Source organism: Macaca thibetana, chromosome 8 (genome assembly GCF_024542745.1).
Source record: "Macaca thibetana thibetana isolate TM-01 chromosome 8, ASM2454274v1, whole genome shotgun sequence".
In the NCBI taxonomy this organism is placed as follows: Eukaryota; Metazoa; Chordata; class Mammalia; order Primates; family Cercopithecidae; genus Macaca; species Macaca thibetana.
In genome coordinates, this window is record NC_065585.1 from 7,500,596 (window position 1) to 7,512,689 (window position 12,094).

At 41.4% G+C, this 12,094-nt stretch overlaps 1 pseudogene; it reads right to left on the minus strand.

Annotated features, from left to right (window-relative positions):
• Window positions 1-9,257: 9,257 nt before the first annotated feature.
• LOC126960636 (nucleolar and coiled-body phosphoprotein 1-like) lies at window positions 9,258-11,336 on the minus strand (annotated as a pseudogene).
• Between the last annotated feature and the right edge of the window lie 758 nt (window positions 11,337-12,094).

The following is a 12,094-nucleotide window of genomic DNA, read 5'->3' on the forward strand; positions in this document are numbered from 1 at the left end:
TACACAGACTCTACTTTTACATATCCACGAATGAGGGGCTCACTACTAATTTTAGTAGCTAATTTAACCTTTGGACCGCAGTGAATATAAATTTATAACATATTCTATTTTTTGACCCCATCTCATCTCATGCTATTTAAAGGAGACATAAGCTCAAAATTGCTCCACAGTTTTAAGAAATATAAAATGTTAGAAAGTAATAACACATAACAAGTTGATGACTCCTTAATCTTGCCAACTAAAAATCAAGAAGTTTAACATTTCTTATTTTACATGTCAGCATTTTTCCTTCCTTAATAGTTAAATAAATACTGGAATCCATTATTCCAATCAATTACTGAACGTGTTATTTCTTTTGTCCTGCTTAAAAAGTAAAGGCAAGCAATACTATTTCACATTTGGCTTCTTTTGTATGCTTTCTTAACAGCTATAAAAATCTGTCTTTTGAAGTGTAGTGCTAGCTGAGTAGGAATGTATAATTTAGGTCGCATAATTCGATAATAAAAATAAAAGGTCCATTTGTCGATGTGCAGTCATTGTTACTAGGGTCCATTCTCCAGCAGTGGCTGAAAATGTTGATGTTGAATGACCTATGTCTACTTTTCTTTTATGTAAATTCAGGAAAGAAAAAGTGTCTTCTAACATTTCTCACGTATTTAGCATAATATTTCTGGGTTCTCCGTTCTCAATGCTGAAGATCTTTCCTCTGAAATCCTAGAATAAATTGTTCAACTCTATTTAGTTTGCAATATAACATGTAGGCTTTCCTCTTTGCATCAAGCAGAAGGTGAATATATCTTTCTACAGTCTTAGTTGCTGCCCTTGCCAGTCCATTCATCTCCCCTCATTTATTCGCCTGATTCAGCCTCCCTAGCTCTGAATGAATATTGATGAAGACTGATGCTATATCTACGTGTTCAAAGACACCAGCACAGTAGAGTAGCTTCGAGATTTCTTGTGAGTGGAGCTAAAGGCAACACTTTTGTGTAAGTGACCAAGTCTGTGTTAAGAGAGACTTGTACTGAAGCTGTGCGTAAGTGAAGATGGTGTCTTTATTTATATTGCTAGTTAGATGTAGATAAAGAAATCCTAAATTTTTCAGTAATAATTTTGTTCAATTTTTATGCAAAGTTGAAAAAACATCAACTCTGAATAAAGGCACTGTATTAATCAGGGTTGTCTAGAGGAAGAGAGTATTATATGTATTTCATTAGTACATATATACACATACTAATATATAAAATTGAAAAAAATTGAAAAAAACTTCAACTTTGAACAAGGGCACTGTATTACTCAGGGTTCTCTAGTGGAACAGAACTAATGGAATACACACACACACACACACACACACACATATATATGATTTTATTAAGTGTTTATTCAATATTAACTCACACTCTCACAAGGTCTCATAATAGGCCGTCTGCAGGCTGAGGAGCAAGGAGAGCCAGTCCTAGTTCCAAAACTGAAGACTTGGAGTCTGATGTTTGAGGGCAGGAAGCATCCAGCACAGGAGAAAGATGGAGGCTGGGAGGCTGGGCCATTTTCTCTTTTCATATTTTCCTGCCTGATTATATTCTAGCCTTGTCGGCAGCTGATTAGATTGATTAAATTGTGCCCACCCAGATGAAGGGTGAGTCTGCCTTTCTCAGCCCACTGACTCAAATGTTAATCTCTTTTGGCAACACCCTCACAGACACACCCAGCATCAATACTTTATATCTTTCAATTCAATCAAGTTGACAGCCAGTATTAACCATCACAGACACTAAGCTTTGCTTGTTAGTGGTTACAGAGGGGATCAAAAGAATCTGAGACCACCATTTGCTATTGTTCCTTCCAGAAACTGGTATCTTGAATGTATTATGCTCTTCTCTCAGTGCCCAGGTTATACATTAATCATAATATTTTATCCTATCCCTTTGTGGCTGACTCTATCTGTCATGAAATAATGCCATTTAGATCTCTTTCAAGAAATAACTTCCCATTTTGTCTTCCATCCAAGATAGCATAACAGGAAACAGATTGACCCTCCCATCCAAAAGAAAAACAACAACTTTAAAAGTGCACAAATACATATAATTGTGACTTTAAAAATATTGGACATCAGTTGATAAGGAGACTAATCCCTTTAGAATGGGAAACAAATAAGGCAAATCCTATCATTGCCTTAGCTAACTGCGTGAAGTGTTTCCAGACCACAGACCAGGTAAGGGGGACCCAGAAGGACCCTGGTCGTCCATTGTTTGAATGAATGGCACAGAGTATCGCAGATGAGAGGAGGCAGCAAAACAGAGACAGAGAGAAAAAGAGAGAGAATTCTAGATACCTGTTGACAGTCTTCTTTGAGTCTTCAGCTGAAGACTGACAGACCTATGTACGTAAGTAAAATATCAGACAGCAGTGAAATGAACACTGAAACAAGGGAACAAGTCTTAGGCTTAAATGGGCGGTTAATAGGGAGGGTTTCTGTTCCATAGTAGAGTTTTACCTCCCTTATGGGAGAATACAAGTCCTAGACTCACTGATGCTCTTCTCTTACTTAACAAAGCTTGAAAAAATTAAAAGGATACAAATAATTACAAGTAATTAGCTGAGATCTAGAACAAAGTTCACGGACATGTACTGGCCTACAAGGATAGCCAGGCTGCAGAAGGATAAAATTCATACATGATATTTAGTAAAAACTATTATTCATAAAAAGAAGCTAGAAAATATGAGGCAGAATGAATAGACATATCAATGAATTGAAATCACTCCAGAAATGGCACAAATGATAGAATTAGTGGACAAAGACGTTGAAAGAGTTATTACAAATGGATCTGACTGAGCATGTGAAATGAAAGCATGAAAAATACATTGGGAGTTATAACTGATGTAAATGACGAGTTGATGGGTGCTGACGAGTTGATGGGTGCAGCACACCAACATGGCACATGTATGCATATGTAACAAACCTGCACGTTGTACACATGTACCCTAGAGTCCACTCAGACCCTAGTCTTTGAGTCTTCATACTAAACATTCCCAGTCCTTTCAACTGCCCCTCATAGGACCTGGGCCCCTTCATAAAGATGATGACCTTAATGGACAGTTCATTTATAAACAATATTGATGGAAAAGGGGGATAGGAAGGTGGGCTGTTTTCTGACACCAATGACCAATTCTCCAAATGCCTACTGGGTGTCCAACAATTTCATTCAATTCTGCTATCTGGAGTATGCATCAGGCTCCACAGCTTTCAGAGCTGAGTCCCACAAGACTGCCCCCACTGTAGATGCCAAACACAAATCCTGAAGCTACCCATATTTCTCACAGACCAGCTATAAATTGGGAATTCCCACAACCCCCTCCTCAGGTTGGCTGATTTGTTAGCACAGCTCCCATAATTCAGGATGGCACTTTGCTCACAGTTACCAGGTTACTATAAAGGAAACGAATGCACAGCCAATTGAGGAGGTACATTGGGCAAAGCTTGGTGAGAGCCTGAGCTCAGGAGCTTTGCTCCTGTGGATTTGGGGGCACCACCCTCCCAGAACATGGATGTATCTGCCAATTCTGAGGCTCTCCAAATATAATTTTTTAAAGTGTTTTAGATTTCAGTCTGTAGCCCCCCATTCATCTTCCAAGAGGTTGGTGGGTGGGACTGAATGTTCCAACCCAGAATCACTGGGTCTCTCTGTTGACCAGCCTCACCCTAAGACCATAAAGCCCCATTCTAAGTCACCTCATTATCATAAACTCATGTATAATAAAAGGGACCCAGTACAAAAACAGGAGACATACTTATCACTCAGAAATCCTCAAAGTTTTAGGACCTCTGTGCCTGGAGTCCAGGAGGTGACAAGAACCAGATATACTTTTGCATGATACCACACCAGGGGGAAACCAAGTGAGTCAACTTTCTAGTCCTCTGCTGATCTGACTTGTTTTGACAGGAAGTTTTACACTTTGGACTATTTGGAATAAGATATGTGTGTGGGAGCCCACAGCAATACTCATGCATAACCATTATGTTTCATCTGAGCTGTGGAAACTGAGATGCCATGAGATAAAAGTTGTACCCCTTAGTAAAAATACCGTAAGTGGCTATTTGGTGTGATTAACATAGGGCTCATCTGTCTCCACAACATTTGAGTAAGGCGAATTGTTTACAAGCATGGGTGGAATTAGAGAGCTCTATTCAAGATTTTCTTAGGAAAAAAAAAAAAAGCAGAAGGTTCTCACACTCATACAAACTTGAGCCAGGAGCATATCTGAAGGCAGAGTCAAGGTCCACCTTTGACATTAATTTTGGCTACTCCAAAGCATTGGTAAATCAATAGATGCAATTTTTTTAGGCATCCATTTTCTGCCACTGGCTTTACAAAATCATTTCTAATGTTCTCAGATATTATTTAGTCTTTTTTTTCCTTACAAACGGAAAAACGTGAGCCAAATACTTGTCATGAATTGCCTTAGGATGCACAATGGTAGGTCCTAGGACCATAGTTCAGATCATCGGGCTCCCAACTCTTAGTATTTCCACTGTGCACATCCCCCAAACTCTCACTGCCATGATTGCAGGGCTTGGTAGAAAATGCATGTTCTTGGATTCACAGCCAAGTGTGTGTTTTGGGTTTCAGCTTCTGTGTGTCACTGGAATTTGAATCTAATGAGCCCTAGCTTGCTATCACACAAAGGAAACCCATGACTTCCCACTGGCCATGGGAATTGTCAACATATGGTTGAGTTGTCACCATTTTAGACAAGCAGTTTCCTTTCCTAAAACTAGGGGAAACGTACAATATAGATAGTTACCAAAATGAGGACCTTATGTTGCAATCCAGAAAAGTTAAATATCTTCTTTAAACTATTTCCCGCAAACCTTTACTCTGCTTTCCTCATTGACAAGAAAAGGAGTAGTAGAACAGTCATGACTACGTTGTCTGTGGGAACCCCTCACAGCTGTGTGAGCGCTTCCTCGAACCTGTCACAGGGTTAAATAACTGAATTGTCACAAGTCTTTTGTTTTGTGTAATCTTTTCTGATAGAGCACAAATTCCTTTGAAATATTTAAGTTGGGAAATAAATAAAAGGTACATTTTTTTCAGGATGTAAAATTGTCAATATAAAGCATTTTTTAATCTAGAGACCTCACAATCATATCAAGACAAATATTCTGGGGCCAGGGGCAGTGACTCACACCCGTAATCCCAGCACGTTGGGTGGCTGAGGTGGGCAGATCACCTGAGGTCGGGAGCTCGAGAGCAGGCTGACCAACATGGAGAAACCCCATCTCTACTAAAAATACAAAATTAGCCAGGAGTGGTGGCACATGCCTGTAATCCCAGCTACTCGGGAGGCTGAGGCAGGAGAATCACTTGAACCTGGGAGGCAAAGGTTGTGGTGAGCCCAGATTGCGCCATTGCACTCCAGCCTGGGCAACAAGAGCAAGACTCTGTCTCAAAAAAAAAAAAAAAAAAAAAGAAAAAGAAAAAGAAAGAAAAAAGAAAAGAAAAACATCCGGTTTATAATCCCATATAGCGGTCTAGATTTTAATAGTCAATTTTATTAAAGTGATGATCCAAGCTAACCTACGTAAAACAGTAAAAAGAGAGCATCAAAGAAATTTATGGCTGGCTGTTTTGTATGAGACCAATAATGAGTAAAAATATCAACTACTGTTAAGAGAAAATCTTAGCAATCAGAAGGAGCTTTGGAGTCAATCAATCACACCCACTTACATTAGATATAAGGTAGCAGGCTCAGAAGGGTCAGGTGACCTGCTGATGATCATACTTATTACATTCAGTATTAGAGGCTGGGCGTGGTGGTTCACATCTGTAATCCTAGCAATTTGGGAGGCCAAGGCAGGCGAATTGCTTGAGTCTAGGCATTTGAGACCAGCCTGGGCAACACAGTGAAACCCCATCTCTACAGAAAAGTACAAAAAGTTCCCGGCCGTGATGGTGTGTGCCTGTAGTCCCAGCTATTCAGGAGGCTGAGGCTTGAGGATGGATTGAGCCTAGCAGGTTGAAGCTTCAGACTTCAGTGAGCTATGATCGCGCCACTGCACTCTAGCCTGGGTGGCAGAGCAAGAACCTGTCCTAAAATAATAATAAAAAAGGAAGTAGTAGAGCTAGGCCTGAATTCATTGATTCTAGCTCTCAGTCTTACAGTTTAACCACAGCGAATTTGGAAGCAGAACTCCCTCACACGTATGTTGTTGTTTCTTTTAAAATGAAGGAGATGAGTCTATTCATTACAAAGTCTACTTAGAAATTCATTAAAAATAAATCATGTATCTAAATACAATATCCAAAATTACTAATACGAATCTCCTGGAAGAAAAATTGTTGAAAATATTTGCAACCTTGTATTAGTAAAAGATTTCTTAGATATGACTCTAACGGCATGGTTCACAAAAGAAAAAAAGGTAAATTTCTTTATTTTTTATGGTTAATTTAAAACAAAAAACAAGCAAACAGAAATAAGAGCATTTTCATGTATCAAAGCGGCAAAGATCAATTTGGTAAATATTGTTGGCAAGAGGACAAGCAAACAGGCTCTTTGATACAGTATTGCTAGAACCATACATTAGTGCAATAATTCTGAAAGGCAATAGTGATCAAAATGTTAAATGCCCATATCCTTTGAACCAGTAATCACTTTTAGAAATATGTCCTACAAAAAATACACACAGACACTCAGTCTCTTGTATAAAACTATCCACTGTAACACTATTTGTAACAGCAGAACCCTCAAACATCCTAAACATCTGCCCATAAACTATTAGTTTAAATAACTTACGTTATTTCCACACAATGGAGTACCACACAGTAGAGCCATTAAAAGTGAGCTGCTGTATTCTGCTGTAAAACGACCTGTAAAAGTGGCAAAACACTGCACATATAACCCATTTGTGCAAGGAAAAGGGAGGGGAGGATGCATGTAACAGTGCATACCTAAAAACTGTCTGGAAGGAGAAACAGGTTTCAGGAAATGGCACTGAGACAAAATTTCGTTTTCTGTTATTATTTTTAACAAGTACATTTGAAAATGGAAGCATGAATGGGGGAAATACCAATCATTTCTTTTCAAATACTCTTAGATAGGTGGTTTTCAACGCCAGCTGTTCATTAGAATCACCTGGGAGCTTTAAAAAATCTTAGCACCCAGGTCCCACCAGAGAGGACTAAGAAATCTCAGAATGGGCCTCCTCGTATCAGTGTTTTCAAGTTCCCCAGATGATTCCAGTGAATAGCTGGTGTCTCACAGATCACTCATTTAGACCAGGAGCCCCCTTTTCTGTAAACAGCCACATCCTAAATACTTTAGGCTCTGTGGGCCATTGATAAGGTCTCTGCCACATATTATGCCTCCTTTTTAAAGACCTTTACAAATGTAGAAACCATTCTTAGCTCCTAGGTAATATAAAAATAGGCCATGAGCTAGATTTGACCCATAGGTCATTTTGCCAACCCCAGATTTAGACTATGCCCAGGCTGGAAGATAGCCTGGAAAAGGCACGATGAGACAAGCTGTGGCCAAAAGCCTGTAAGCTGCTTCTAAGAAGCTTCTGCAGGGAATTCACAGGTCTGGACCCCAGCCCTCTACCTGCCACCCAGGTTGTTCTGGTTTGGGCAGGGAATGGAAGGGGTTTAGACTCACAACAATAAAACTCCTAAGATCCATTATAAACAAGCCAGTTTATTATTTTGTAGTAAGATGTAGAACTTTTATCATGCAGACTGAAATACCAATGTCAGCATGAACAGTACATTTTCTTCCAGAGGCAGTCACGTGGAAAACCAGGTTATCATCAGGTTAGTTAGTGGGTGGGGAAACCATGCAGGAGGAGACTAATGTTAAGACCTGTAACTCATCCATAAAGGCTTGGGGCACAGTTTCCCACCACTGGAAGCCCTCAACCTCCAGAAAGCTTGTTGACTCCTCCCTCCTCGTCTTGGTCTGGCTAAGCACTGCTGCTTGTCAGTCACCTCCTACAGCCATATGGTGAGTCCAGCTTGGCCTAAGAGCTGTATCTCTGCTCACTGGTTGGTGGTGTTACTGCCACTGTTACTAACAGTTCAGGTTCTGAAGGGGGCACGTCAATTATGCAAGTACAAGACACAGTAATCCTGTTAGTTTATTCTCCCAAACCCACTCCACTCAGGTTTATCATGTAATATGCTCTGTAAGGTTCTTTCTAAACCCATTAGAACATATATGGATTACCTAAAAATTCACCTAATGTAACGTACTTCCTACTGAGAATTGAGGTTTTAAAGGTTTTGTTTCCTACTTTCTTGATCCCAGCCATGTAGGAATTAATGAAACCAATTCTGTATCACCTCTGGAGACAAGACGGAAATACCAAGTGATATTTATTTTTCAAATTAATGTGATTTTGTTCTCTATAATGTAAAAATGAGAGAATGCAGTCGACTCAGTACTCAATATTAGCAATAGTCAAGTCGTCAAAAAATGTCTTTCAGCAGTAGAAAAGTTTGCTTTCAAATTAAAAAGCAAAGCATGTATTGCAAACATCATGTAATAATGATGAAATTACAGAAAAAATATATTCAGACTGACCCAAGGCATTCACACCACACCAGAATTTTGCCTGTAACAAAACAATGAATTTTATTCCAAAAAGTAGGTTAGGTCCACGTTGGCCTCAGTCTTCAGCCCCAGACCCAGTGAATGAGGATGAAGTACATAGTGCCTGTTTAATAGGCATTGCATATAGATTAACCATTCTTTAGTATCCCTCACTAGGGTTTTGAGGGAGAGAGGGATGCAATGTGGACATGTGCACTCACAAAGGCAGAATTTTTCTTCTAACTGTAACAAGACATACATATGACCCTTTACTGTATTCTGGCCCATAGCTAAGATTTTTATCCATGGGACTCTACCTCTGAAAATCACAACAAAAATCAATAGGGAGTGATTTAATATAAAATATACAAACTTCTCAATATGAGGACTTTCACAGAAAAGGAAGAAGGGGACAACAGTAGAAATCAATTTTCTTAAAAAATAGCATTCCCCTTATTTTGTCCCTGCTACTTAACACTCAAAAACAAATCTGCACAAAACTGGGAATATGGAAAAGGACAAGAGGGGATGTTCCACTATAAAGTCTTAGGACCTACTCTGAGCTTTCATCCTCATCAAGGCCCCAACCTATAGAGCTGAGGGCTCTCCAGTCCACTGGAGAAAGTGAGTGGTGTTTGATCATCACTCCTGCTTCACCAAAGATGGCCCAGTCACTCTCTGCCAAACTGAACGAAAGTGACCTGGACAGAGGTTGAGCCTCCCTGCTTTCTTCTTAGTTTTCTCATGCCAGAAGGATTTGCCTTGGTGAACTTCAAAACCGGATTGGCTCGCTCTTTCAGTCTCCAGCTGCTCCTCCTTTGGCATCAAGTTGTCTGCCACTCCTGAATCCATTTCCATTTCCTCCTCCCTGACGCTTTAGAATGGGGATGATGCCTTTTTTTCTCCTTTCTTCTTTTTTGGAACTCTGTTAGGGGTCTGAAGCTTTATGTTGTTGGCTTGAGGAGTCTCTGCCTCCTTGACAGCCTCATTTTGCTTCTACTTTTTTACTGAACCTGGTGTGGAAACTGCCACTGCTACATTTTTCTTGTCTTCTTGCTCTCTTCTTCCTCCTTACTGTTCTTAGCTGCTTTTCCATTCTGGACAGTCAGTGCATAGGTGCCATTGGCCTTGGGTGTGGACTTGGAGAGCACTTGCCCTTGGGCTTCTCTTCCTCATCCTCACTGGAATCATCAGAGGAAGAACTGCTGCTGCCCTCGGCCTTTACCTTCTTTCCAAGGCTGGCTTGGAAGGGGTTATGCCTGCTGCTGCCTTCTGTGGCTTCTTCTCAACTGGGGATTCAGCTGTCTTCTCTTCCTCCTCACTCCTGGAGCTGTCTGAATCAGAGCTGCAGACCCAACCATCCTGAAGTACCAGCCTGGCAGGAGCTGCTTTGGCAGTCACCTTGGGCTTAGGGGTGGCCACAGTGATCTTTGTCTTCTTCTCCTCACTGGAATTGCTGTCAGCTTTTCTTGTCAGAAACTTCGGGCCACTGACTGCAGTTTGCCTGGGAGTTGCAGCTGACTCTGCTGCAGGTGACTTGGTAGTGGCAGCTGGCTTATTTGAGGAATTCTTGGTGGCACTGGCTGGCTTGGGAGGAGCTCCTTTATCCTCAGAGCTGTCGGGGTCTGAGCTGTCTGCAGATCTCTGTTGCTTTCTTTTTGCTGTAGGTGATTTGGTTGTTGCTTTAGAGATGACTCCCATAGACAGGGGTCTCTCCTCTTCCTCAGAACTGGAGTTAGATTCATCCATGCTGTCTTCACTGCTTTCCGCAAGCTGTTTCTTCCCCGCAGTTTTCTTGGAAGTGTGAGTTCCCACAGACTTCTTTGGTTGAGGAGCAGAAGGTCGGGGGACTGAACTATAGGGATCTGTTTTTTCCTTTTTTTTTTTTTTTTTTTGGAAGGTTCTGGTCCCCTTTTTCCTCATTGGTGAAGTCCTCCCTGCTGGAACTCTGTTGGGTAGGGGTGGCAGCTGCTTTCACTGGGACCTTGGCCATGACTTGCTTTTTGGGTACAGTCTTTTCAAGGATGGCTGCTGTCCTCCCCTTCTTTGAGTCACCACTGCTGCTGCAGCTGCTGCTGGCTGCTTTGCTATTGGCTACTTTAGGTGCTGCTGGAGCCAGAGTACTCCGTATGGCTTTAGCCCGAGTTTAGCTGCCACAGGTGTAGTCTTTGCCTTCTGGTTCTTTGGTGCCTCATCCTCAGAGCTTGAGTCAGAATCAGAATCAGACTTCTTGGCCTTCTTAGGAGGAGCTTTGGCTGCCTTGGCTTGCGGCTTGACTCCATCTGGACAGGCTTTTGCTTTTTGTCTCCTCCTCACTGTCACTAAATTCTTCACTGCTCCTCCTCTGATGCTTTGGCCACAGCCTTTTCAGGATGCTGAGGCAGACTGGTTCCCTTGGCAGGTACAGCAGCCTTCTTAGCTGGGGGCCCTTGATTGTCCCCCTCCTCCTCGCTGCTGTCCTCACTGCCGTCACAGGATGAAGACTTCTTCTTAGCTTTCTTAGTCACTGGTCCATTTGCCTGTAACTTTCGCCTTGGGGCCTTGGCAGACTTGAGCCAGAAGCTGTAGATGTCCAAGAGGGAAGATGCATTGGCATCCTACTGTGTAGTTCCTGTCACTTTGGTGAACTTCTTGGCCATCTCCAAGAGTTGGTTGTCACGCAGGAAACCAAACACGAGGGGACACAGGTGGCTGGGAACCACATGGTGCAAGCCAGCATCCACCATCCTCCGAGCAATATGTGTCACTACTACCTTTTCAAAGTTAATAATTTCTGCTCCTAAAACTTTCATTAAAATGAAAAGAAAAGCCACAGACAGGGAGAAAATATTTGCAAAGGGTATGTCTGATGATAGATGGGATCCAGGACTTATAAAGAACACTGAAGTTCAATAATAAGAAAATAATCTAATAAAAACATATGCAAAAATGTGCATAGACCCTTGGTGAAAAATCTATTGATGACAAATAAGCACATTAAAATACGCTTAGCTTCATTAGTCATTAGGAAATTGTAAATTAAATCTATAGTCAAATACCACTTCACACTGGTTAGAATGTTTGAAATTAAAACAACTGAACAGGCCGGGCGCGGTGGCTCAAGCCTGTAATCCCAGCACTTTGGGAGGCCGAGACGGGCGGATCACGAGGTCAGGAGATCGAGACCATCCTGGCTAACATGGTGAAACCCCGTCTCTACTAAAAAATACAAAAAAATAGCCAGGCGAGGTGGCGGGCGCCTGTAGTCCCAGCTACTCAGGAGGCTGAGGCAGGAGAATGGCGCAAACCCGGGAGGCGGAGCTTGCAGTGAGCTGAGATCCAGCCACTGCACTCCAGCCTGGGCGACAGAGCCAGACTCCGTCTCAAAAAAAATAAAATAAAATAAAATAAAATAAAATAAAATAAAATAAAACAACTGAACATACCAAGTATTGAAAAGTATGTTGCACCTTAAGAACTTTCATTCAGAGCAGGTGGAAATTTAAAATATTGCAACCATTCTGGAAAA